This window comes from Mastomys coucha, unplaced genomic scaffold (genome assembly GCF_008632895.1).
Source record: "Mastomys coucha isolate ucsf_1 unplaced genomic scaffold, UCSF_Mcou_1 pScaffold23, whole genome shotgun sequence".
In the NCBI taxonomy this organism is placed as follows: domain Eukaryota; kingdom Metazoa; phylum Chordata; class Mammalia; order Rodentia; family Muridae; genus Mastomys; species Mastomys coucha.
The window spans coordinates 32,902,086-32,908,141 of NW_022196906.1; positions in this window are offsets into that span (position 1 = coordinate 32,902,086).

The window sequence follows — 6,056 nt, forward strand, 5'->3', positions numbered from 1 at the left end:
GGGAATCTAGTCCACTGATTATGAAGTCTGCCCAGATGGAGGCACATACCTAGTGGCTGTATCTCTGCTAGAGACACGCTTTTGCTTGGCCAATCGAGTCAGGAAGGACGGAGTTAGTGTGAATTTCAGATCCCTAGTTAACGCACCGCTATGATTCCCATACAGTATATGTGCCGAGCTAATATTGCCTTGATCCTGCCTCTTGCTTTGATATTAATAAGGGGTGAACTGTGGACTCCTCCCCCCTCCCCCGGCCTTGTTGCTTGGGAGTGACTTGGTTCTGTAAAGCAGCCCTGACAGGCTGCAAGCTGGAGTTGAGCACCTGCTGTGTGGAGGAGTCCTGACTGCTGCTCCTTAGATCAAAGACTTAGCAGGTCTCATGCTTATGTTAAAGGTTTACCGGATCTTCCTTTCAAGATCTCCTTCTGGTCTGGTGTTAATGGATTTTCTCCTGTTTATGTTAAGATGAGCAAGTTTCGAATTCCTCTGGGTCTGGTTCCTAGCGTAACTATAAATACTGAGTGAATTTCAGTAAAGCGTTCTCTTATCACTTCTACCTGGCGTCTGTGTACTTCCTTGTTAAACGTTTGCCTTCCCAGGACCCAATTAACCCAGTTGGTATATCTACCAACTGGAAGAGAGGAAGAGAGACCACGGGCTGGTCCCCTTCATTTGGGTATTCCTCATCTCAGGCACTCAGGAACTCATTACCATGTGACTGAATCAGACACATGCATGTTCTCCCCAGACTGTTTTCTCAGAGATTTTTTAAATATATATAATCTACAGTTAATTTGCATATGAATTATGTCTTCCATTTTAGTGTTTTTATCAGATTCTTGAGAGTACAACCAAATGTGTCTGTGTCTGTTTCTTGTGCGTTCACTTCAGCTCTATTTATCCTTTAAGTTTTATCCTATTCTGATGTGTTAGTTTTGTTTTGTCTTATTTTATTATTATCTTTTAGAAGTCTGTTTGCAATCTATTGAGAGATCAAAAGGGGTTGAATCCAGATGGAAGGGGATATGAGGAGAAATTGAGAGAATCAGAGGCAGAGGAAACCCTGATCAGGATATATTATGTCAAAAATAATACATTTCAGCAAATGAAAAAAATTTAAAAAGAACCAAAGTAGTTAGGCCAACATGTAATCCAAGTACTTGGATGCCAAAGAAAGAGAATTGCATTTTTGAATCCTTGGGCTACACAGAAAGATTCTACATAAAAATAAATAAATAAGTAAAACAAAAACAATAAAACATGAAAGAAGGAAGTATTGGGAGGAGTTCTATATCTAATTTTGGGGTGACTAATCTTTGAACACCTTCAAAAGCACAGAGTATCTGGGTTTGAGTCTGGGGAGGGCATGCATATGTCTGACTCAGTCACATGATAATGAGTTCCAGAGTGCCTGAGATCTTGTTTAGTTCCTCCTCATAAATATGTCACCTCTCTCAAGGGCATAAACAAAGTGTAAAGTGCTTGATTTTGTTCCTTGCTTTAAGTTACTCAAAGCTAAACAAAATAAAAATCTCTCCTGTATTAAAGAAATGATAATAAAATCTCAGACAAACCCCCAAAACTGCTATATGACTCAATTTTGCATCCTGATAGATGATTTGTGAATATTTAATAAGAACTTTCTTTCCAACCATTATCATTACTCTTGGGGCAGATGGTAACATGAGGCCCAGAAGACATTTTTAGAGGTTGTTCTAAAATGCTGGAGACTACTGGGGATTTATGAATTTATGAGTGTTTTCTATTCCTAATAAATCCCAAATCTCAAGAGTGTCACATCAAAGCTCCATATCACAACACACTCATAATTATGGATCTTGGGAAGCTAGAGGTGATCTGCTCTAGGACACTGATAGTTTGTTCTATTATATAATTACTAATAATTCATTTGAGCCCAAAATGTTAATTCAGCCATTAACACAATGTATGTGAGAAAACAGGAGGCATTTCTGTGAAGATCATAATAATTACCTACTATGTGAAAAAGGAACCAAGCAATTTATAAGAAATTTTCTCTCTTGTAGTACCTAGGTAAGTGTCCAGCTTTATTTATGCCATAATATAATATCTCATAAAGGGACATCTGGGGCATAGCAATCATTTTTACTCATATTCAACATTTCAGTTTTAGTGAGGAGTATTTGTTTCAGCATTCTCTCCAGGAACTAATATCTTCCTGTCTCTTTTCATGTCATGTTTTGCTGTTACTTTTTTTATAATTGGGTCACACATGAGGAAGGAATGATATCCAGTCCAAATTTAACCAGCTGTGCTACAAAGAACCTAACCGGGAATCCATGACTATGAGGCATTTGATATTTGATTTCCTCAAACATTCCTGTAGTGTGTATTTACCTGGACTATGTATCTTACACATTTACTTATACACATTTTCAAAAGAAAGAAAACAAGGGGAAGAAACAACTTTAAATATGTCCACTCTTGATATATTGAAATTCCTGCTCTCTTGATGATTTTGAATGAATGAACCTTTTCAGACCATGAGAACATAGATCATTAATCTATCCACTGCATGTATCCCTCCTTCATTTCCTCCTGGCCTCAGAAGCCCTAGACAGTGTACATCCTAAAATGTCATAATTTCTCCCAGGCTTCCAGAACAGTGCTTGGTACTTCTCACCTCAGTCTGAAGTACAAAAGTTAGAAAATGTACAAAATCCAAATACTCTCAAATGCTAATATATTTTTGTCACTCACAATTAAGTGAATAGTTTAGGATGAAGGAAAAATACACAAATCTAGAGTCCTCATTCCGAGCTGGAATATTTTCACATCTTCACATTGTATGACCATACTCTAGTTTTAAAATGTATATTGAATATTGATTTTTGGTTCATATATTGTATATTTAGATTCATTCTCATTCTCACTTCACATTAAAACCTATTAAATGACTTGGCCAAAATATCAAACTGTCAAACAATGAAGTCAGCCTTTGAAATGAAGATTTATTGATGGTAAATCTATCTACAATGTCTACATAATTTTCTGCAAATTAGATAAATTTCTGAGATAAAGTACTCATTGCAGAATTTTTTTTTTTTTTGGTGTCTTAACACTTTGTAGAATGATCTCCATTCTTAGGTTGTTCATTTCAAGGAGGGCCCAGACTCTGCTCTTGCACATAATCTAGAATTGCCCCTTCTGGGAAGCTTTAGAAATTGAGACTTTCCTTTGGCAAATAAAACGTCACAGCGTTAATCTCTCATCCTCTCAGGTTTTTTGTTAATTAGATGACAAATATCTGTAAAATATATTAACTAATTCTTATGTAAATCCTGTGAAAGTGTTGTTCTGAAACAATATAACAGGACTGGAGTTGTGAGTCTACTCTTAAATTGTACTAATCTCTATTTCTTCATCAGAAGTATATAACCTTTCCAGAGGTAGAGAATTTAATGTCATAATGAAGGTAAAAACCATGAAATCAAATGTAATGTGTGAGGAAGGAAGAGGTAGGAAAAAGGGCAATGAAGGAGAGAGAGAATAAGAAGGGGGTAACCATTATCTCCAGTAGTCATTTCTTTTATTATTATTATTATTAGATATTTTCTTTATTTACATTCCAAATATTCTCCCCTTTCCTGATTTCCCCTTTGGCGAAAAAACCCTATTCCTTCCCTCCTCCCCCTGCTCACCAGCCCACCCTCTCCTGCTTCCTGTCCCGGGCATTCTCCTATACTGGGGCAGAGAGCCTTCACAGGACAAAGGTCATCTCCACCCATTGAGGACTGACGAGGCCATCCTCTGCTACATGTGCAGCTGGATCCCTGAGTCCCACTAAGTATACTCTTTGGTTGGTAGTTTAGTCCCTGGGAGCTCTGGAGGTACTGGTGGTTAGATAATATTGTTGTTCCTCTGGAGCTGCAAAACTCTTCAGCACCTTGGATCCTTTCTCTAGCTCTTTCATTGGGAGTCCTCTGCTCAGTCCAATGGATGGCTGTGAGCCTCTACTTCTGTATTAGTCGGGTACTGTCAGAGCCTCTCAGGAGACAGCTATATCAGGCTCCTGTTAGCCAGCACTTGCTGTCATCCACAATAGTGTCTGGGTTTGGTTATTGTATATGGTAAGGAAGCTCAGATGGGGCAGTCTCTGGACTGTCCTTCCTTCAGTCTCTTCTCCACACTTTTTCTCTGCAACTCCTTCCATGGGTAAAGGAGCTATCCAGTGGAAAAAATACAGATTTTTCAACAAATGATGGTGGCTCGACTGGCAGTCAGCATGTAGAAGAATGCAAATCCATCCATTCTTATTTCCTTGTACAAAGCTCAAGTCCAAGTGGATCAAGGGCCTCCACATAAAATGAGATACACTGAAATTAACAGAAAAGAAAGTGGGGAAGAGCCTTGAATATATGGGCACAGGGGAAAATGTCCTGAACAGAACACCAATAGCTTATGCTCTAAAATCAAGAATTGATAAATGGGACCCCATAAAATTGCAAAGCTTTTGTAAGATAAATGACACTGTCAACAGGGCAAAATGGCAACCAGCAGATTGGGAAAAAAATCTTTACCAACTTACATCTGATAGAGGGCTAATATCCAATTTATACAAAGAACTCAAGAAGTTAGACTCCAGAGAACAAAATAACTCCATTAAAAATGCGGTACAGAGCTAAACAAAGAATTCTCAACAGAGGAATATTGAATGGCTGAGAAGCACCTAAGGAAACGTCCAACATCCTTAGTCATTAGGGAAATGTAAATCAAAACAACCCTGAGATTCCACTTCACACAAGTCAGATTGGCTAGGATAAAAAACTCAGGTGATAGCAGATGCTGGTGAGATTGTGGAGAAAGAGGAATACTCCTTCATTGCTGATGGGAATGCAAGCTGGTACAACCACTCTGGTAATCAGTTTGGTGGTTCCTCAGAAAATTGGACATAGTACTACTGGAGGACCCACTTCTGAGCATGTACCCAGAGATGCTCTAACATATAATAAGGACACATGCTCCACTATGTTCATAGCAGCATTATTTATAATTGCCAGAATCTGGAAAGAACCCAGATGTCCCTCAACAGAGGAATGGATACAGAAAATGTGGTGCATTTACACAATGCAGTACTACTCAGCTATTAAAAACAATGAATTTATGAAATTCTTAGGCAAATGGATGGATCTGGAAGATATCATCCTTAGTGAGGTAACCCAGTCACAAAAGAACACACATGGTATGCACTCACTGATAAGTGGATATTATCTCAGAAGATCAGAATACACAAGATACAATCCACAAACCACAAGGAACTAAAGAAGAAGGAAGACCAAAGTGTGGACACTTCATTCCTTCTTAAAGGCAGCAGTTGTTTTTTCTTGATATGAAAGCATATGTAGAATAAGCCCTTATTTGTACAGATCAAGGATTAAATAACCATAGACATACACTATACTAGCATAGTCACGTTTATCATAATGCATTTTTTTCTATTATGTTAAGCAGCAAATACTTCTGTCTTGTAATTATTGTCCATTGCTTTTAGGGGTTTTAATAAGTATTGGCTTTTTACCTTATGATGAGGGTAGTAAGTGACATTTGATTATGGTTGATTAGGAGGAATATCTTGTTATCTTTGGGATAAGGAAAAGTATGACAGGGGGCTCTGTTTCATCACAGCACAGTGGAGGAATAGAGGTATCTCGACCTTTAACAACTTAAAATGGATCCAAGTGTTGGATGATTATCCTGGTTAGGAACACTTTCTTTCATGGAGTGTTTGAGAGACTCATTGGTATTTAGACATGTACATCTCTATCTTCCCTCCAGCTGAAGATTTAAAAATATACTATTTTCAAAGCAGTAGGGCTGAGGCTTAACTGTTTTTTGTTTTGGGGTATTTCAAAGGAAACTCTATGGAAAGAAAGTGGAGAAACAGTGTGAGAATGTTCACAATGTTTTCCCATTTTAATTCTTGTTTGATTTATATCATTGAAAAAAGTTTGGTTTGTTTACAGAGCTTGATTTGTGTTTTTGTTTTTTTTTTTCATTTAGATATTTTTTTATTTACA